Source organism: Argentina anserina, chromosome 5 (genome assembly GCF_933775445.1).
Source record: "Argentina anserina chromosome 5, drPotAnse1.1, whole genome shotgun sequence".
Lineage (NCBI taxonomy): Eukaryota > Viridiplantae > Streptophyta > Magnoliopsida > Rosales > Rosaceae > Argentina > Argentina anserina.
The window spans coordinates 9,919,552-9,942,925 of NC_065876.1; the positions used below are offsets into that span (position 1 = coordinate 9,919,552).

Here is a 23,374-nt window from a genome sequence, read left to right on the forward strand (position 1 = left end):
CTTGGTTTTCGGTTTCCCTGTTCGTTTTCTTAGTCAACCTATTATTGTATTATACCATGTCAATTAAGTGGTATGAGCTTAAGAGTGGATAGTCTTTATAGAAAGTTTGCTTAAATTTTGTTATGCATGGATCGGATATGAAAGAATTATTCCTTATGTGTTTCCATTTGTATATGTTAGAGACACTTGTAACCAGTTAAATTAGGAAGACTGCTTCAGGGAAGTAAGGACTAGTAAAACCGAAAGTTACAAGAACGTTTACTATCCTTTAACTTGTGAATATCTCTTACGGTTTTGGTTCAATATTGTCCTCACACCTTTAATTTTCTTTATATGTTCATTGAGGTCAGGCTTTTGTGAATATCTTATGTGGTAAAGTTTTGTTCTGTAAGAAAAATGAGATTCAAGTATAAGCTTGTTTTCTGGACAGTTTCTTCTATTCTAAGCATGGAGGGGGGTTCAAGCTTGAACTGATCGCTTTAAGGGAGTAAATAACTCCTGGAAAGCATTGTGATTTGGATTTAAATGTTTTATTCGGTTAGGCCCGGGGATTTTATTAAGGAGGGATTGTTTCTCTAGGGTGCAAAGACACCCAATACCTGATCAGGATCCGCTATATTGCGGACGTTGCTCGGTGGTTAGTCGGGCAGAGGTTTGCTCAGTGGTTAGCTAGGTAATGGGATCTAACCGGTGTTTGTACGTTGAACTTTCAAATCGTTGTAAAATTATTAACACATGAAAATGCCGTATACTCTATTGATAGCAAGATAGTTTCTGTTATGTATCATAAACCCGTACAAATGATTATGGGTTTGACCATTAACTTATCTTTAATTTTGAGGACAAATTTTTTAAAGGAGGTGAGTTTGTAATATCTTGGTTATAAAGGGAGACCGAAACCAGTGGTCGGGAACGCGTTCTCGGTGGAGCTCGAGCACTTTTCCCTCGTTCTGTCTTTTCCCGACGTCGTAACGGTTGCGATTGGGGAATGCTTGGTATCATCAATTAGACACCTCTATAGTCATGATTTTCCAGTACGGGTCTTGGTAAGGAGAATCAAAGCTAGGAAGCATATGCAATATCAGTCATGTTTGTGTGGTTATCGGGGATCTCGATTCTTGAACTCAATGATCAAGATGATTATCTTTGTGAGCTCTGCATGTCTAAATTCTTAAATAAATTTAAGGGATTTGGTATTCTGGATTTTTTGCTGGTTACTATGCTTGATGGCTGAAAAGGAGGAACCGACCTCTTTCTTCTCCCTCTCGGCAATCGTCATTTCTGGAATTGGATTAGCAGTCAGTCCAATTAGACAACTAAATTCGTCATCTTCTATTTCCCGAATTATCATGAGTTCTTCAAGAGATGTGTTCGAAATTGTGTCTATTAGTTGGGGACCAAATTTCAGAAACATCTAACGGTTTGATCTTCCCGATTTAAAGTAACGTTTATGACTATTCTTGCTAAGAAAAATCTGTTTTTGAGTTAAAGGGTGAAGGTTTCAATTTATGTTTACTCACCCTGGTCTCTGTAATTTTGCTTTTATGGTTGGGGTGTGACAAATGGTATTATGAGAAATTGAGGATAATAGTTGTAACGACCCCAAAATTTCGAGCATAAAAACTCAAAATTTCAAAGTCGTGAAACACCAAAACAATCTCAATGAATCGAAATCATTTTAAATGCCACAGCGGATCATTACTGAGTTCACAATACAACTCAGACAAACCAATTATTACAAACCAAATTTATAATTCAACAATTACATAAAAATGGAAATGTAATAATCCTCACAATCTCTCACAAAACCCACAAATAAATCCTCACAAGTTCTCACACAAATCCACAATAAAAACCTCACCACAAGCAGGAAAATGAACGACTTCGAGTCTTCTGCGTTGTCTTTCGATTTCTACTAATCAACACCTGCAGAATTATCCCCGACACCATTCAATTGGTGCACCGGGATTGTAAACACAAACCCGGTAAGCTTTACAGCTCATATGAGTAAAATGAAAATATAACTCGCATATCAATATATACGAAAATCCACAAATCGACAAATATAAATGCACTCATGAGTCAATGGACGGCCCATCTAGTTGTCCCAAAAATATGAAAATGAAAGTGCTCATGAGAAATTAGGCAACCCATCTGTTTACCCAAATACATTTATAATACGGGTACTAATGAACGCTGGTACACTTCTGTTACCCCTCACAAAGTACACCGACGATATTGGGCAACCTCCTGCTATCCAACATCCAAAAATATGAGTACTCATGAGCCGATAACCCATCTGTTACCTCACATGCAGTACTCCGGCAGACAGACTAGAGATCTAATTGTATCGTAACTTTCGTCTGGCCAAAAACTAGGTTCCGACATGCCAAACACGTCCGAAGATTGGTCCGAAGACATAAAACACGTCCGAAGACATCAAATCACGTCCGAAGACAAAACGTTTTAACAAACACCATGTTAAAACCACATACAATAATCATCACCTCATATTGTACAAATTAACTCGACATGCTCAATATATAATTCTTGTCATCAAAATGACATAATCACAATGAATTCATAACAGTATATAATATAACAAACTATATATATATGTACATATTTACCATTTATAAAAATATATATATATATATATTCCACTATATCATATACGTGTCGTATTTCAATATTTAAAACTCTTGTAAAATCTTGAATCTCCGCAAGGGTAGATTCGTAAATATGTGAGATTTTACTCACCTTATCAACTCGAGCGTAATTCCACAATTTCCGAAGGTAATTCCTTGACTTATCGATCACCTTGAAAAGATAAGAAAATAATTTAAAATCGTTTCGTAAACCTTAAATGCCGAAACAGTAATAATAAGTTACTGTTCAGCAATTTCTGGTTTTACGAAATTACTGTTCACTGGGGTACACGCGCCACCTCTGGCAGGCCGCGCGTGGCGCTTACGCGCCACTCACTGTGGCATCGCGTGGGGCCCACGCGCCGAGCCTAAAGCCGGCGCGTAGCACGCCACCGCCGCCCCCTAAACCTTCCTCTCCTCCTCCTTCTCCTTCCTACGGTCTCAGACCACGCCTAAGCTAACACACGCACCCCCACGCGCCGCCTCCAAGCGGTGGTACCCTCCTCCTCCATCAAATCTCCGATCTCACTCCAAACACACAAAAATCATCAAAAGAACCACAAAAATTATCCCTAGCATGCATCTCACCTCGATTCGATGGTGGCGAGCTCGCCTCGAGCACGGTGGTGGCGGAGAAGCACGGTGCGGCGATTTGTAGGATCTTTGGCGTTGTCGGGCATCCTCACGGCGGCGAGGCACGGGCTGGCGAGCTGAAGGGTGGCTGCGGGGGTCCTTGCGACGTCGTAGGGCAGGGCGGTGTGTGTCACGGCGGCACAGGGAGGTAGATCGCCGGAGGCGATTTTCTGAGGTGAGGGAGAGAGAATTCGGGGAGAGAGAAGAGAGGGAGGCGGAGAGAGTGAGGAGAGAGAGGGTTTCCAATTATGGGAACCCTAGCTGAAAAAAATCCCTTTTTATACTAGTTTCCAAAATCGGAAACTAACTTCCGACGTTAATAACTTCCATGTCCGATGTCCGATTCGAACGCGCGATATGTCCACAAACTCGTATCAACGAGCTCTACAACTTTCGTGAAGGAAGTTTTCGCAACCGAGCGACGGAATAAAAGTCGATATTCACGTCGCGGAAACATATCGTTTTTCTAAATAAACGTTCCGAGAACGTTTCCGTTTTCGTTTCGAAATGTCGCGAACCACCAATTGTCGTTTTGAATTAATTTCACAAATTTAACAAATTGAAAATACTCGATAATTAGTTTCGAAAAATTCGGGTTATTATAGTAGTACCTATGAACACCTTGATTCTAATTAATCTCTATTAATTCGGTCAGGGTGTCACACATGCACTGTCACATTGTCACGTTAGTAATTAAAATGTTTATTAAATGTCATTTTTAAATGAAAAGACAATCATATCTTTGTTAATCCAACGGTTCTATCATTATATAAATTATATTTTTGTGATTTTTTTATCATTTTTTTCATCATGATAATGAAAAATTTATGAAAGTATGCTTGATTTTGTTTTTGAAAGGGAATGCTTGATATATATATATATGTGTGTGTGTGTGTGTGTGCAAAAAATATTTTTGAAATTAAATTGATCTGATTAAAATATAGACGTGTGTATCGATGTGTCCTAAATAATTTTGTTAGAGATTTTTTTAATATTTTTGTAATCTATTTAATAATTCAATAGAGAATATATGGTATTTGTAGTCATTAATTATAGTCATTAATATAATCTGTAAATGTAAATAAAATTTAGAAACTGAAAAAAGTCATGAATTAAATTTGAAAATTTTTGTGACATATTTAGTGAGAGAAAAATGAGATTTTTTGGGTAAGATTCTTAATTAAGAAGATACTAGAATTCAAAGATAATTGATTAATTCAATTAGATGAAAACTTTTTGGTAAAATTCTTTTGTTTTGGTAATTAATTATTTCGTAATCATCGCTGAAATCATGTTTAATATATAAATGATAAAAAATTAAATTATTTACAAAGATATGATCGTCTTATTATTTAAAAATGAAATTTTATAATATTTTAATTATTAACGTGGAATAGTGATATGACATGTCATATAAAATTATTACGTCAGATTTGACGCTATATTATAGCGTTAAAACATTTTCCTAAGACATAACGTAACTCATATTGTGGCGTCAGATTTAAAATTTCAACTTATTCTCATGTACGAAATATTAAAATCTATTATCAAGCACAATATTGGCTGTCTTGCTGAACGAGCACTAGCTTTAAATCCAAAATTTTCTTTGTTTATCATGTTGATGATCTGTATATGCATAGTTGCCGTGAATACTTGTCGTTTTTTATCTTATTTTTTTCCGTTTATGTGAAATTAATGTTTAGTTTACCGCAACTTGCACTGATCAACTTCGTTGTCTGAACTCTGATCGAAGGAATCTTATTTACACTCAAATTAGCACAGACACAGATGATTCTTCATTATTGGTTCGTACAATTATGTTGGATATAATCCAGTAGCATAATAACTTGATTGATCGAGATATGTGAAAACATATGAACCACTATAAGCCTAAAACAAAACCAAGGGCGCTGACACCTGAACGAGGTCCATGATCGAAGAGATGATTGGTGTTCAATTCACGGGTTGCACTCTGTCGGTAAACAGGCTAATACCTCAGTGATTGGTAAACCGGCCAATAGAAAATTTTAAGCTAATTAATCTCCTATGAGTGCCGTTGCTCCATTGGGATCGTGGCCCTCACAGTCGCGGTAACAATTTTACTCTCCATTTCCCAGCAAGGTTGCTCACGTTCGAAAATTTATCCCCGCATTAAAAAAACTTTAGTCATATACCGAACCCTAACTGAATTAATCACCGCATACTTTCATCTATTTAATTTTTATATTTAGTTTATGAAGTTGACAGATGACTGGAAATAAACAAGCTGGCAAATGCATTATTTGCATACCTTTTACGTTGTTGATCATTCGCCAAAGCTGCAAGCTTGAAATGCATATATATAGACTATATTGACTGATCAACTAAACAAGAAAATGATCGATCTTGAGAGGATCGGAATGTAAGCTCGTTCTCAATATTTGAAGTAGAACAACCAGAAAAATATACTATCATGCTATACTGTTGTGTTCTTAAACCAATACCTAATTAGGAGCTTAAATATAAATTTGTATGTTCAAGTCTCTCCACTTATTGCTTTTTTAGGTAAGTTCAAGTCCCTCCACTACTCCACACTTCACCTAATGCTTTTTTTTTTTTTTGTCAAGAGAATTTCGTTAGATTAGATAAGGCCAACAACCAACAGATACAACCACCAAACTGATCAAGAGAAAACAGACAACACAACAAAGCTACTACACCAGAACCAACTACCAGCTAGTGACTTAAATTAAGAAACCAAATTAGGGAGCGAGGACCTGGTAACCCATCACTTATGCTATGCAAGATGAAATAATTGTGTATTATTAAATGATATGGGGGCTTATATATAGGCATTACAAAACCACAATCCCGTAGGATTCGAAGTCCTAATCTATTACGGAGATGCTAATCTATCTCCTAACAGGAAACCTATTAGGCTAAGACACACACAAGGGTAGAATAATAATTCTCCCGGAACACTCCCCCTTATGTCGCATGCCTAAGTTGCATGGCGCACAATGTTGCCTCGGTAAAAACCTTGTCAAACAAAACAAAAACCTCTTGGGTAAAACAAAAGCTTGATCGAAGGGAAAAAGAGCACAACGCACCAACTACTTAAAGATCTTAACATGTGATGTAGACTCCCCCTGAAGTCTACCAAATTCTAGAGTTCCGATAAACGACGCATGCCAATGCTGCTCACATGTTTCACAAAAGTAGATTTAGGCAAAGACTTGGTGAACAAATCCGCAACATTGGATTCTGAACTCACTTGATTGATCTGAACATTCAAGAACTTCTGTTGTTGAACATTGTAGAAGAACTTGGGTGAAATATGCTTGGTGTTGTCTCCCTTGATAAAACCTAACTTTGTCTGCTCTATGCAAGCAGCATTATCTTCATAAATGCACGTAGGTTGATCAGTTGTAGAGACTAATCCACAAGAATCACGAATATGGCGAATGAGTGATCGTAGCCAAACACATTCTTTAACTGCTTCATGGAGAGCGATGATCTCCGCGTGATTCGAAGAAGTAGCAACAAGAGTTTGCTTCGTGGATCTCCAAGATATCGCCGTATTCCCAATGGTAAACACATAATCGGTTTGAGAACGAGTCTTGTGCGGGTTAGAGAGGTACCCTGCGTCGGCATAACCAACTAACAAGTTGTTTGGAGTCTTTGCATCGAGGGAAGGAGCTGCATGAGACCGGTTGCTACTCTCAGCACCGTGCACGGTCTCCACACCATGGCGGCCGGCGGCGTTGCTACGGCGTACGGCGGTAAGACCGGGGTCAGCGATGGCGGTGGTGTGGGGAGATATCGTGGCGGTGTTCTCTCGGCAATAGGGGTAGAGCAGTCCCATGTCAAGGGAACCTTTCAAGTACCGAAACAAATGATTGATTTCATTCCAATGACGTAGCGTAGGCGCGGAGCTAAATCTAGCTAATAAGTTCACTGCGAAAGATATGTCCGGTCTAGTGCATTGAGCAAGATACAATAGTGCCCCAATTGCACTAAGGTATGGAACTTTAGGACCAAGAACTTCTTCATCATCCTCTTTAGAACGGAATGGATCCTTCTTGATATCTAGACTTCAGACGACCATGGGAGTAGATAATGGACTGCATAGATCCATATTGAAACGTCGAATCATCTTCTGCGTGTAATTTGACTGATGCACTAAGATGTCGTCGGCCCTATGCACAAACTCAAGGCCGAGACATAATTTCGTCCTCCCTAGGTCTTTAATCTCAAATTCCGACTTCAAATAAGACACGGTCTCTTCAATCTCATCAAGAGTACCGATTATGTTCATGTCATCAACGTAGACCACAACGATGACGAATCCGGAATTTGTCTTTCGTATGAACACGCATGGGCATAGTTCATCATTCTTATAACCCCTTCTCACCAAGTATCGATGCAATCGATTGTACCACATTCTTCCGGATTGCTTCAACCCGTACAATGAACGACGTAATCTAACTACATGAGCACTCCGTAGTCTGGAGGCACTTGATGGAGGTAAAGGTAGTCCCTCTGGGGCTTTCACGTATATCTCTGTGTCAAGATCCCCATAGAGATAAACTGTGACCACATCCATAAGCTGCATGTTTAGTCTTTCGGACACTACCAGACTAATAAGGTAGCATAAGGTAATGATGTCCATAACAGGAGAATAATCTCTCTTCATAGTCAATGCCAGGTCATTGTCAGAATCCTTGAGCCACGAGTCTTGCCTTATAATGCACGATCTCGTTCATCTTATTAGCTTACGAACGAAGACCCATTTATGTCCAACTAGTTTGACATCTCTTGGAGTCAATTCAACCTTTCCGAAGACTTCTCTCTTCGTTAATGAGTCAAGTTCTGCCTGGATTGCTTCCTTCCACTTCGGCCAATCTGCTTTGCGTTCGCATTCAGCTACAGAGCGAGGTTCAACGTCGTTTTCAGATATGATCTCATGTGCGATGGAATAAGCGAAAACGTCATCAATGTATGTAGTGGCTCGGTTTCAGACCGACTGCTCACTTGTGTAGTTCACTGAGATTTCGTTGTTCTCTGGCATCAAACAAGGTTCCATAGCGTCCCACGGTAACACTTATGTTGATTCATGGACATAGCTGTAATCAGAGACAACTTCATACGATGGTGATTCATCGTTGATGACGCGCTGTGCCTTCGCTTCTTTCTAGGTTTTGAATCCCTAGAGTTTATCGGTCTCCCCCTTTTCCTTTGAGGAGCCGAGGCCGAAGCTGCTCCATGCCGGGCCATCTCGGCATCGTCACCACAAGGGGCGCCGGCAACACCACAGCATACGGTGGTGCCGCCGCTGGCCTCCGTCCCACTGTCAGGGGCGGTGCCAACGTTGCTAGGTCCAGGAGCTTGTCTTCCACGCCCGTATTTTGGGAAATCCAACCGTGTCGGTACATTTGCAGCGGGTATGTTCGATTTCGTCACTTTAGCAATATCTACAAAGCCGTTGGGCAACGAATCCGCGACTTTCTGGAGGTCGATAATGCGTTACACTTCTAACTCGCTTTGAGCAGTGCGAGGATCATAATGAGACATAGTGGGGACACACCACGTCAATTCCTGACGTTCATTTGGAATGATTACATTCCCATCTCCCTCTAACGACGGGAAGCATCTCTCATCAAAGTGACAATCTGCAAATCTTGCAGTAAAGAGATCTCCGGTGGTTGGTTCTAAGTAGCTGACAATCGTTGGGGAATTATAGCCAACATAGATACCTAATCGTCTCTGAGGACCCATCTTAGTACGCAGCGGACGCGTAATAGGCACATAGACGGCGCAACCAAAGATGCGTAAGTGTGAAATATTGGGTTCGTAACCAGTTACCATCTGGTACGCACTAAACTCTTGGTTAGCCGCGGGTCGGAAACGAATAAGTGTCGCTGCATGCAACACTGCATATCCCCACGCAGAGACCGGCAGGTTAGTACCCATAACCATTGCCCGAGCAACAAGCTGAATACGCTTGATGGTAGCCTCTGCTAGACCTTTATGTGAATGAACATGAGGAACATGATGTTCAACTTCGATCCCAATAGGCATGCAGTAATCATCAAAAGTTTTGGAGGTGAATTCTCTAGCATTATCCAAACGAATGCATTTGATAAGATAGTCGGGGTGGTGAGCCCGAAGTTTGATGATCTCAGCTAATAACTTAGCAAATGCAACATTTCTTGTGGATAGCAAAGCGACGTGTGACCAACGCGTCGATGCATCAACCAATACCATAAAATATCGAAAAGATCCGCATTTTGGTTGAATAAGTCCACAAATGTCACCTTGGATACGTTGTAAGAATGGAATGTTCTCGGTCGAAGCCTTAATAAAAGAAGGACTTCTTTGAAATTTAGCAAGAGAACAAGCTTTGCAAAACGAGCGATGGGCATCAGAGATTGCCATGGACACATTTGAAAGCACGGGAGGCATCACAAGCTCCTGTGAAGGAGGGGATGCCGCCACTGACGGCATGAAAGACGTGGAGCTGCCGAGTGAGGTATGCTCGGCCACACCGTGCGGAGCACGGGTGAGGTGATCCTCCAATCGCTTCCGGGACTTGAAAAATGGATGACCATGTGAATTCTTATGAATTCTAATCATCATATCACGTCCAGGGTGCCCGAGACGGGCATGCCAAAGCATATAAGAGTCCGAATCACAAAAGTTGCGTTCCACCGCATATGATTCAAAGATCCGAATGGAAGTAAGATACAAACCATTCCCAAGACTCTTCATCTTCTCTAAGATGTGGCGCTGGCCCGCTTTCTCAGAGGTAACACAAAGATATTCCTCTCCATTCTCAACATAAGTATCGAGGTGAAAACCATTGGCATGTATGTCCTTAAAACTTAGCAAGGTACGAGGAGACTTCGATGCATAAAAAGCGTCTACGACATTGAGAGTCGTACCATTAGGCAACATGAAAGAAGCAGTGCCTCTTCCTTGAATGATGGATTTCGAGCCAATCATTGTAGTCATCGAAGAAGTCGAAAACACTAGATCCGTGAACAACTGCCTGTGTCGTAGGACAGTGTGGGTGGTTCCGCAATCAGCTAGACATTAGATTTCGCCGCGGAACATCTACAAAATGACAATTAAGAGAGTCAGCGACACGAGAACAATTCTATACAATATGCCGTAGGATATTATAAGAAAAGGGAATCAGAACAAAGCGCGATCCCATCGAATGTATCACATGGCAATAGTACTACATTCTTCAAATAAAGAGTTGGAAATCATGGTATTGAAGCAGTGAAATACCAAACAGTAAACTAGGGTGGTAGAAACCATCCAAAAATGGTGTGGAAACACACACAGAGAGTGCCGGTGAGTGCATATAACAGACTTGGAGAAAACCGGAAAACCATGTCAAAAGAACTCTAAACCGGGTGAATTTTGGACGAGAAAAACGTGGCAGCAGGGACTGCTGAACTATGCCGGAAAAATGACGAGAAACGACGAAAAAATCGTCGAAAAAACTCACTGGAAACCCGGCGGCACCGATTTCTGGAAAACCGGCCGGCGGCGGTTGGATCTGGCCGGTATGGAGGCCGGAACATCAGGTCCGACAGGGGACGCCGGCAGGAACCAGGTGGCGGTATGGGAAACGCCGGGAAATCGCCGGAAGGCGACGAATACGCTGGCAAAACGTGCCGGAAACGCTAGAACAGTGACCGGGTCCAGCCAAGGGCAAAACGACGTCGTTTTTTTTACGTTCCGAGGTTCGTTTTCCAAATTTGAAGTTCCAAATTCACAATGTAGTGCTATTGGGGTCCCATGTAACCCAAAAGCGTCTAATTTAAAAACCACGTGAGTTGTACACGTTGATCATCATGCTAAGTATAGGGTAAATAAAATTCTCAAAGAGATTGTCTTGTAAGCAAGAAAATGAGAAATTTTATTGAATGCCAATCTTTAATACATCACACATGAACTTCTAATTCCAAAATCAAAAGACTAAAGTCAATGAAGATAACAATGGCGGTCGGCCATAACAATACTTGAATCATAAAGCTAAAGAAGCTAAAATGACTAATCAAAGTCGGGAGTATCCATCGAGCGGCCGGAGGCCTAGCCTTAGAGGCAAGGGGCTCGGGCTTCATGGAGATATGGTGAGTCTCGATCTCATGGTCCTCATCCACATGATTCGATTCAGGTTGTAAAAACTTCTTGTAGGCGGAGTAAGCCGTGATCATCTCTTTGCTAGCGCGACAATCACGATTAAAGTGCTTAAATGAGCCATATTTGAAGCATGGAGACTTGCCATTACCGGAAGTGGAGGCATGAGGAGGCGCACGGCCTCCTTGAATTTTGGGACGGGGATGGCCTCCCCCGGAGGGTGCGGCGCCGCCACCATCACTGGTCCAAGTATTGGACCGAGGCCGAGACCGGCCATGTTGCCTCCCACCGCGAGAGTTGTTGTTTTGGTGCTGATATGAAGCGTTCTTTGATTGATTCTTTTGTTTAGGAGCTTTCCCATAGTTAGACTGTGGCGTAGAAATCTTTTTAGTGCCAACATGTCTATTGTTGTTGTTGAGGATGATCTCAGAATGTCTCTCCTTCTTAGCCAAGAGTGCCATTAAGTTGGTGAAAGACCGGATCTTCCCTTCCTCTACATGAGTGCGGTACATATGAGCTTGAACCTCATAGTTGATTGGAAACGTGTCCAATGTGTTATTGAGAAGATCTAGGTCGGTCTTGATGACACCAACAGTGCCAAGATCAGATTGCAAGCATAGCATATCCTGATTGAAATCATCCACTCTCTTATAGTCCAATAGACGGATGTTATCCCATCTAACGGTCAATTCAGGAAGAAGTTTATCATGAACGTTGTTGTACCGCAAGCGTAGTTTGTCCCATAATTATTTAGGATCTTTTACGTTCAAGTATTGCCTCTTAAGAGTTGCATGGATGTGACGTCTCATGAAGATGAGAGTCTGAGTCTTAGCCATGGGTGGGAAATCAGCAGGAGGGTCGGCTCTCGAAAGCGAGCTCCATGTCGGAAACCCAACGGTGGTATTCCTTTCCTTCTAGATCAAGAAGGCCAAATTCCGGTCGAGATGGCGATGACATTTACAAAAACGATTACGGAATCGATAAGTATAATAGGAATTAGAAGGGGTGACGTATATGGTCACAAGAAAAATTGATGCAAACGACGATACTCATGATCGCACCCAAAATAACGGTGCACTCAGGCGACCACACGAAAATCGATTAACTTCCCTTTCAAAACAATCGTGACTCCCCCAGGACCGTCACACAGAAAACATCGACCAAGAGGGGAAACCCATCCCTCTATAATCTCATCGGCGTTATAAGAAAGGCCAGAATTAAGACAAGAAGAAGGCTAATAGCGCCCGATATAATATATCTATACGTTCAAAAGCGGGAACGTTTATGAAAAATTTACCTTTGAAGGTTTGTAGAATACGGGAGTAGTTTCTCTTGAGTGAAGGCCTTGCTTCTGAATTTCGCGTTTCTTGCGTGAATATGCGGGAGGAGCAATTTTGAATGCTTTGATGCGGGGACTTGCGGGGAAAAAAGATGTTTTTGCGGAGCGAATGTGGAGGAGACCCTACGGGGCTGCAGGGGCTGCGTGCCTGTGTGCAGGGGCTGGCTGCAGGGGCTGCGGGGAGGGTGTGCAGGGGCAGGGATGCGGCGGTGGCAAGCAGGAAGTCCACCGGCGAGTAGATGCCGGAGACCGGAGACGACGGCGGCCGGCGGAGGAAAAAAAAAATTCTAGGGCTCTAAAAGTTCAGGGTTTTAGGGCAAAGTGCGTGATAACGTGATGCATGATGAAATAATCGTGTATTATTGAATGATATAGGGGCCTATATATAGGCATTACAAAACCACAATCCCATAGGATTCAGAGTCCTAATCTATTACGGAGATGCTAAAATCTATCTCCTAATAGGAAACCTGTTAGGCTAAGATACACACAAGGGTAGAATAGTAATTCTCCCGAAACACTCCCCCTTGTGTCGCATGCCTAGGTTGCATGGCGCACAACGTCATTCTAGTGAGAGATCTTTTTGTTTTTGGTTTAAAAAATGATAGGTCACTTGACCAATTTTTCGATTATATTTCAACATCTCTATCATTCAATTTTTAGGGTCTAATGTATAAATAATCTCTGTGAAATTTCAGCAAAATTATAGGTGTTTAAGACAAAATTTGAAATTTACCTTATAAGCATGAGCGGTTCAAGTTTTACAAATTTGACGCGTCCATTTCTTTCGCCAAGTTTGATACATTAACGATCACTATTTTGGCTGAAATTTTACAGGAGTGATATACATATTAGATCTTAAAAGTTGAACGGTTGAGATGTCGAAATGTAATCAAATAGTTGGTTTAAGATATATTCCTTTAAAAGACCAAAAAAATGAATCTCTTAGTGGAATGACCATATGTATATATATATATATATATAATCTTGATCCGGTGCGGAAATCCGTGCCTTAGTTTAAGGTACGGATTTCCATTTTTACCTATTTTTTGATCGAGTTTTCATATCTCAATCGTCGAGTCCTTATGTAATAACGTATAGATCAGTTATGCAAATTTTCAGCCAGTTTAGTAATCGTTCATGTATCTAACTAGATTAAACCAATGAACGAATTAAATCTACTGAACTTGAACAGTTCATGTTAATAATAGAAAAACATTTTGAGTGACATAACGATTACAAATTGGCTGAAAATTAGAAAGATAATCTATACATTATTACGTAAGGATTGGACGGTTGAGATGTGAAAACTTGATCGGAAAATTGGTAAAAATAGAAATTAGTACCTTAAACTGAGGTACGGACGTCCGCACTTAAAACAGACTGTGTATATATATGTATAGACGGGATCTGAAGCGAACGTCCGCATGTTAAAAAAGTATGGATGCATCATGATTTAGCATTTCAACGCCCATAATTTGTTGTTAAATCATGTTCTCTCTCCCTCTAGAAGAGTTTGAATACCCTTAACATCACAAATGATTTATAATGACCTTTGATTCCTCAAAATATCATATTTTCCACCATTGCAGCTCATACTTATCATAGAGCAGATTTTTGGGTTTTTTGGGTTTGACATTCTTGCAACGTGAGAGAGAAGATGATTTGAGACTGTGTAGGTGGATTAACCACTAATCATGGGATGATATGAAGCTAGAAAATGATTCGTCCGCACTTATTTGATATTACGAATGTCCGCTCTTGAATAGCTCCATATATATATAGAAGGTTGGATGTCCAGAAACTTTAACCATGCATGGCTAATGGCTTGATCCCATAGTGAGTGTTTATTGATTCAGATGACTGAAAAGGTTTTGACTCACAAACATATGTTATTGTTCCTGAAGAAAAGGTTGGATTTCCAGAAACTTTAACCATGGCTAATGGCTTGATGCCGTAATGAGTGTTTATTTATTTAGAGGACTGAAAGTGCACGTTTGATACCCAAGATTATTGTAAGTCACTCAATTTTAATACTTGACCTACTCACACTAAAGTACCCTTACTGAGTGCTAGTTAGAACCATGTTTGGGAGGTCGTACTACCTGTGGCAAGACAATCATTTCTAGTTTGCTGACTTTGCTCACTTAGCTCTCTACATCTGCCTTGCATTACACATGCACAAACCCCGATCTTAATGGTTTCTCGAAACCAGTACATAAACCCAAGTTTTTATGCATAGATGCAAATATGAACACAAAAATTGGTATCTCTAAGATGGTTTAGACTGGGGATATCTTAATCAACAATATTGGGACTGATCTAAAAGCCAAAATAAAGGTGAAGGCTGGGAGAGAATCCGTGAATGAGATCTCTTAATAAACATTACTGGGAGTCTGGGACCAAATGCAGAACAAGAAGAAAAGCCATAACCATGTTTGATAATTCAATATTAAAGAATGAATATTCTGATATCTATTCATCTCACACGGGAGGTTATATATAGAAAATATATTGTACTACAACTCTATGGACTACATACTACCATATACAGAATATGTAAGTACTAACTACATAATGTACATCTCTAAATTACATTTTATGACTCACGCTCACACTCCCCCTTAAGTTGGCGCATACACATATATCATGCTAAACTTGCTAAGTGAGTCACAAAACGCTTTTTTAGAAACTCTTTTAGTGAGAATATCTGCAAGCTGCTCTTCAGTAAAGATAAAAGGGAAACTAATAATCTTTGCATCTAGCTTCTTTTTTATGAAATGACGATCCACCTCCATCTGTTTAGTACGATCATGTTGTACTGGATTTTGTGATATATCAATTGCTGCTTTGTTGTCACAATATAATTGCATAGCACTTTTTAACCTAACACCCAAATTACGTAGTAGATTTCTCAGCCCCAACAAATCATACACTCCATGAGCCATACCTCTATACTCAGTCCTAACACTCGATTTGGCCACAACTTTCTATTTCTTACTCTTCCATGTGACCAAATTACATCCCACAAAGGTAAAGTAACATGATGTCGACCTCCTGTCTGTAATATTTCTAGCCCAGTCTACATCTGTAAAACCACTAACCACAAGAATGTTGTTGTGTTTAGAGAACATTCTCTTCTCCCTAGACCTGACTTCAAGTACCTCAACAACATCCATATGACTGTTACTTGGATTATGCATGAACTGACTCACTACACTCATTGCATAAGCAATATCTAGTCTAGTACGAGTCAAATAAATCAAGTGCCCAACTAACCTCTGATAGCGAGCTCGATCAGTTGGTGTTTGGTCTGGATACTCAGCTAGATGATGGTTTTTCTCAATAGGGGTGTCAATAGGTGTGCAATCTAACATACATGTCTCTGTCAATAAATCAAGCATGTACTTCTTCTGGCACAAGTAGATCTTGTCTCTCCCCCTTACTACCTCAATCCCTAAGAAATACTTGAGATCACCCAAGTCTTTCATCTCAAACACAGAAGACAACTGTTCCTGCAGCCGATCAATCTCATCAACATATATAATAAAAGCTACTACCTTCTCTTGCTGATGCTTAAGAAATATTGTAGGACTAAATTACTCTGTTTGTAACCAATCTTCTGCATAAACTGTGAGAACCTCCCAAACCAGGCACGAGGTGACTGTTTGAGACTATATAGAGACTTTCTCAATTAGCACACAAAATCATCAAAAGAAGTAGTTACGTACCCTAAAGGGAGACTCATATACACCTCTTCAGCTAACTCTCCATGAAGAAATTCATTCTTGACATCAAACTATCGGGGTGACCAATTCAAACTTGCAGCAAATGAAAGGAGAACTCGGACAATGTTCATCTTTGTAACAAGAGCAAAAGTCTCATTTTAATCAATACCATATTTTTCAGTAAACCCCTTCGCAAAGAGGCGTGCTTTATACATGCTCGGACAGTGTTCATCTTTGTAACAAGAGCAAAAGTCTCATCATAATCAATACCATATTTTTGAGTAAACCCCTTTGCAAAAGTCTCATCTTTATACATGCTTATTGATCCATCCGCATTATGCTTCACAATGAACATCCAACGACACCCTATTGCCTTCTTGCCATGTGCTGGAGGCACAAGTTCCCCCAAGTATCATTTTTTTGTAATGCCTCCATCTCTTCCTGCATTGCTTTCCTCCATTTTGGATTCCCCATTGCATCCTGCACTTTGTTAGGTACTGATACAACATATATTTGATTTACAAAAAATTTATATGACTTTAATAATCTCCTAGTGGACATATAGTTGACTACTTGATATTTTGATTTAGCCAGTAAACTAAGTTCATATCTTTTGGGAAGGGGGGGGGGGGTTGACCTCTAGTAAACATGTTTGGTAACACATATTGCTCACTATTAGACTTACTACTAGTCCCAGTGGATGGACATACGTCAGATAAGTGATCTTCTACACCAGTAAGTTGTTAGTCGGGGGTATGAGTGATGGCGGGAGGGGTAGTTGTTCTCTCAACTATTGGTTCTCTTTCTGGAACCTAGGTGTTTGATACTTCTACCTTTGGTGGAGTTTCTGCCTCTGCTGGTACCTGGTTATCTGAAGTTTCCACCTCAGAATGAGAATCTACTACTGCTGGTACCTGATTATTTGAAATTTCCACCTCAGAATGAGAATATGCTACTGCAGTCAAAGTATCTCTAACAATAACTCTTTCTGATTCCTCCTCCTCGCCATGATACAGCTCTTCAAAAAATGAATTCTCCCCCTAAAGGGCTGAGAATACCTCATGTTTTCAAAGAAAGTAACATCCATAGTGACATAGTACTTTCTGATGGGTGGATGATAATACATGTATCCTTTCTAATTGCTTCCATATCCAACAAACACACACTTGATTGCTCGGGGATCCAATTTCGACTTTCTCTAGCTTAGAGACATAAACAAAAGCCACACAACTAAAAATACGGGCATGTATATTGTGAAAAGATGGAATGTATACATGAGATTCAAGAACCTGAAGAGGAACGTTTCCCTAATGGACACTAGATGAAAGACGATTGGTAAGATGAGCTGAAGCTGCTACAACATCACCCCACATACACTTAGGCATATGAGCACTAAAAAAATGGAATGAGCTATATCAAGGAGATGACGGTTTTTCCTTTCGGACACCCTATTTTGCTCTGGTGTCCGTAGACATATGGTTTGGTGAATAATCCCATGAGCTTTCAAAAAATGTTGAAAAACATGATTGACATATTCCCCCCCCCCCCATTATCAGAACGAATAATCGTAATGGTACTATTATTAATGTTCTAAAAAACGCTAGGCGTTAATCGGGCGGACAGCTAAAAACCAGCGCCCAGAGGATTAATCGGGGATTAATCGGCCCAAAATCTAGGCGGCTAAGGATCTCCGGGCGCCTAGGCGCCGCCTAGGCGGTCCTAGGCGGGGATTTTTAGAACATTGACTATTATATTGTGTTCGGACATGAGTACGAAAAACTTAAAAAGTAGGAAAAACCTCATATCTGGTTCGAAGAATAACAACCCGTGACGACTTAGTGAAATCATTAATAAAAGACACATAATATCAGATACCCGTGACTGTAGGCTCTTAGGAAGGTCCCCAAACATCAGAATGAATTAATTTAAAAAGAGTATGACTCTTAGAAAAACTCGGAGAATAGGTAAAACGATAACTCTTAGCATGCACACATGTTTCACAACGCAAAGAAGACTCATCCACACCAATAAACAGGGAAGACGTGCTTTTTTTTCATAACATGGAAAGATAAATGTTCCAATCGGCGATGCCACAACCAAATTTCACCTATATGATTAGAACTTGCAGTCAAGGCAATGCATGGTTGTGCTCCTGGCTTAGCTCCTGCATATGTCTGATCCAAGTGAAATAATATGCCCCTTAAATCCCCCCGACCGAGTATCTCCCTGGGGAGAAGATCCTGAAAAATCACATACATGGGAAAAAATGTCATAGAACATTGAGACTCAGTATTCAACTCGGTAACAGATAGTAAGTGATGTGATAAGTCAAGTACATATGAAACATTATGGAGTTCTAAAATAGGAGTGATACGAACTGACACTCTCCCTAGAACAAGAAAAACCTCACCATTAGCATTAGTGAGAAGCAGACAACTCGGTAATAAAGTAAGATTTATCATAAGTCATATGATAAGAGACACTAGAATCAATAATCCAAGTATCACAACCAACAAAGTTAGAAACTTTCAAAGCCATACCGATCTGATCACCAGCTCGAGGTTTTGTAGTTACAGAAATGGTACCATTTGTGCAGTATTGACCCAAAGCATGTCTGATGTCGTGCGAGAACTCAACTCTCCAACCATATTTACCATCCAACTCGCGAATAGCTTTCTCAACATCTCTCATGTGGACAAAATCAATAATAACATAACCAGGTGGTCTTCTTGCAACCCATACTTTTATGATAATTCCAAACTTACATAACTCAATCTCAAGCTCCATTTTGAAACCCGAGAGTCCAAATTGCCAACGTACACACGAGACATTTTTTTTGTGTTAAAAAATCACTGTACTGATCAAGTAGATTGTGCGGTGAGTAAATCAAGCCAAAAAATGGACTGGGCTGATGGAGCGAGTCAGACCCAAGAAAAATGGATTCGGGTCGGGTCAGAAATATCTGAAAACCGGGTTGAAATACTGAAAAAACGGGTCGACTGACTAGTTGAAGGAAAGTCACAGTCGAGACGATCTGGAACCAAGCCGAGACAGATCTGGAGCGAGTTGACAGATCGGGAAACAAGGACGCCGAGACGACCCCGATACCAAATGTGCTTAGCCGAAACGACGTCGGAAGGAAACAAGGACACGCTGACTAGTGCCGATTGACGATAGCGGACTGACTTGAAGATGACGACGACGACGGCAGACTATCTTGAAGATGACAATGCTGAACAGATGACGTCAGAGGAGATGTTGTGGCGAGGAGAGGCAGTGGCAGATTGACGAGGTTATTGAGTAGGACTGATTGGGTGCCTAAACAAACAGTCGGGCGCCCAAAGGAAGTCTTTGACCAGGCTGAAGAAGACGACGAAATCGAGAGGAGGTAAAAAACCAACAATCGGGTTTAATCCTACAGATAAATTGCAGCAGAAAAAATAAAGAGACAAAGTCCTTTCGGATCTGTGCTCTAATATCAAGTCAAATAAGACAAGATTTAGAGAAAGAATTTTCTGATATTTATTCATCTCACACTAGATGCTATATATACAGAATACATTATACTACAACTCTATGTACTACGTACTACCATATATGGAATATGTAAGTACTAACTACGTAATGTATATCCTTAAATTACATTACATGACTCACATTGCCGCCTCTAAAATCTAAATTGTTTCTATATGCTCAACATTCTACATGCGTATGAACCCAAAACCTAAAATTCAACACCCATAATCAAAATCAAAATTGTTATTTACTTTCAGGCCATCATGGCAAATTGGCAATATCCAATACCCAATTCCAGAAATTATTATTTACCTTCAGCCAATTGTTTTGCTTGCTCGTCAATTACCAGCGAAACCCAGACCTTAGATGAATCATATTCAACAAGATCTCGTCAGCCCAATTTAGTATGTACTTGATTTAGCAGCGCCCTTCTATCTCCCATATTAGTGCCAAGCAATACCCAAGAATTGAGACCAAAGAGAAGGCAGAAGGTAGTACTGAGAATGAAGAAGAGAGAAAGGAGGGGACGAGAGAGAAGGGGTCTTAGCTAAGATCCAGATTTTGCTCTCCCTTAGCTAAGTAGGTGATATTGGTGTTTCGGTCCACGATAGTGCCATTTAAGTTAGCACCGCTCCCCCAACAAACTTTGGATAAGCTCCTTATTGGGTGTGTTTGGTGCAGCTGTGACTTATAAGATAAGTTGACTTATACTTATTTCTGAGAATAAGTTGGTGATAAGTAAAGTAACTGACTATTTGGTAAACTGACTTTTTATAAGTAACTTAAAGTAGCATAAGTTGTGTAAAGTGTTTGGTAAACTTAAGCTGACTTATGTTTTGTGTGTGTAATGACAAATTTGGACACCAAATGATTTCAAGTCTCTTTTTCTTTCTTTTTTTAACCTCATAGCTATCTCATCTAGTTTCATATAATTCCTCTTGATACGTTAGAAACTGATGCTTAATTAGTACATCCAATCATTCATGTATTAAGTTAATGACCATGAATCCAGAGAGATTTTTAACAGCAAGTCAGCAACAATAAATTCTTCGTAACAATGAATTTTTCATTTCGTATTTTGTTGACAATTATTTACCTTACATCTGTCATGAAGTACGGAGGTGTATTCAATCTAGATTTTAAATGATTCTACCAAACTTATAATAATACATGGATTTTTATAGAATGTGTAGACTCCATGGATTGTTTTAATTATATATAGATTATACTGTATTCTTTTAGCATGATTTATTTGATTTTAATAGATTTTACCCAAACATGGTATCATTCCCGAACACAACCATGATAGGAAGACAACTACAATATGATCATCTTCACTTTACTAGCTTTCTGGCCAGGACGTTTACATTGCGATATCAGTACTTCTAACAAAATTACCATAAGCAATTAGTGCATTATCCCCAAACTCTTTTAACAATTGCTAGAGTTAATTCTGATACCGACTTGCTTCTGTCGGAAAGGTAGAAGCCTCTGAACAATATTAGTAAATCGCGTAAATTTTGATGAAACTTTCTTGAGTCTCTGAAGGACATCATCAGTACGCCGTGCACCATTGATGCATGTGTTCCATGCATAATCAAATGTGTCAAGCAGCTGACATTCTGTTCTCCGCGCCTCACTTTTGGTTCTCATCTGTTTGACAATGAACAAAAAATGAGGCATATCATACATATAGTTTTCACTTGTGCAGACGAACTGCTATTCTATACTGACAAACTGCGATCTCTCAAAACGGCAAGCACATAACACAATTGATCATACAGAAATCACGAACATGTATCTCTAGGATTCTAGCATGAAGATGTAAAATGAAAACGAATATGAAAATCCCAACTCACCCATGCTCAAATGAACATAAAGTTAAGACAACTAAAAGCTTCAAGTTGAGTCCACACTCGAACAGCAAGTGGAAATCTTTTCACCTAGAATAGTTAATAATTAGATCGACTGATGTTCACATTAGTTAATGTGCATATTTAGTAGAAAACTGATTAACTGCAGGCCCAACATAGACTGGTAAATAACTTAAATTAGATATTGTATCACTACAGGCTCAACCTTTACTGTTTACATCAGCTCATGTTTACATTCAGTAAAACAGTACGGACTAACTACAGAAAAACGATGCATCTTCAAACTGTTTTCACAATCAACTCCAAACAGCCACACCAGAAACCATATAAAAGAGAAGCAGTAACTACCCCATGCTGTTCTATTTTAATGATAAACTAACTAGACACAGACACACAGTATCAGTATAACAAAGCCAATTGAACAAGAGATTTAACAAGTGCTCGAAATGAAATAAATCACAGCACAAGCCAAGAACAAGTTCAAAACTGACCCAATCAGCACAATCCAAGTAAACTTCACTACTAGAAAATCGAAATCAAACTTACAGGAGCCCATCTATACAGAATGGGGTAGCCTCCAGCCAACATCTCCTCAAACAATCCAGGCCCCTTTCGTAACCGCTCACTCGTATTCCCCAAATGAGCCCCCTGTCCGGCCATACTGCTGAAGCCTTGTCCTCACACTGTCAGCTTGCCCAAGATAAACCGGGACTACCTTATCCGATTCAATCCCACGGTCCCGCCAAACAGCAACCCCGAGTTCATACACTCCCGAACTCTCAACTCTAGGCAGATTATGCACTCTGTACCTCTCAGCTCCTTCCTTGCCAACTGGATAGTCATCCCAGTCACAGGGTCCGACAAGAACCTAGATTTCATCAGAGTTTTAATATGCCAACAACGTAAGTAACATGCAAAACTCGATTCTACGATCTGGGTTTGATCAAAGAAGTAAAATTTAAGCCGGGAAACTAGGGAGTAGATTACAAAGAATCGAACAAAGAGACAGAAGTGTTAGATTACCTTCCAATTGGAAAAGTGGGTGTCGTGTTTTGTGCGCTTGCAATGTTCCCTCTTCAATCTTGGGAGAGCAGCGGTTAAGTCGCTGGCTACCATTGGGTGGGGCTGAAATAGCTTTTCACATTCATATAGAAAAAACATTTTTATCAACCCAGAAATAGAACAAGACACCATGAACCGAAATAGAGCTCTGAAAAGTGAAAACCCAAGAACCACGAACTGAAATTGAGTAAGAAGAAAAAACCCGGGAACAACAAGAGGAAATAATTAATCAAAACTTAGAAAAACCATACAAATGATACACTAAAGAGCACAGACTTTGCCGAGTTCCAAGCTTGAACGCAAACAAGAGGAACAAATCAATTGCTTATCTATGAGCCCTAGTTGCAGACGTCAAGTTTTAGACGAAGTGAAGAACAGAAGAGAGAGAAAAATGAGGCATATGCGTCGAATAGGTTTTTCAGTTTGTATGAAGGTCATGTT

At 40.1% G+C, this 23,374-nt stretch overlaps 1 pseudogene; it reads right to left on the reverse strand.

The window, feature by feature from the left end:
• Nucleotides 1-21,404: 21,404 nt before the first annotated feature.
• On the reverse strand, nucleotides 21,405-23,120 carry LOC126793291 (protein EFFECTOR OF TRANSCRIPTION 2-like; annotated as a pseudogene).
• Nucleotides 23,121-23,374: the final 254 nt, after the last annotated feature.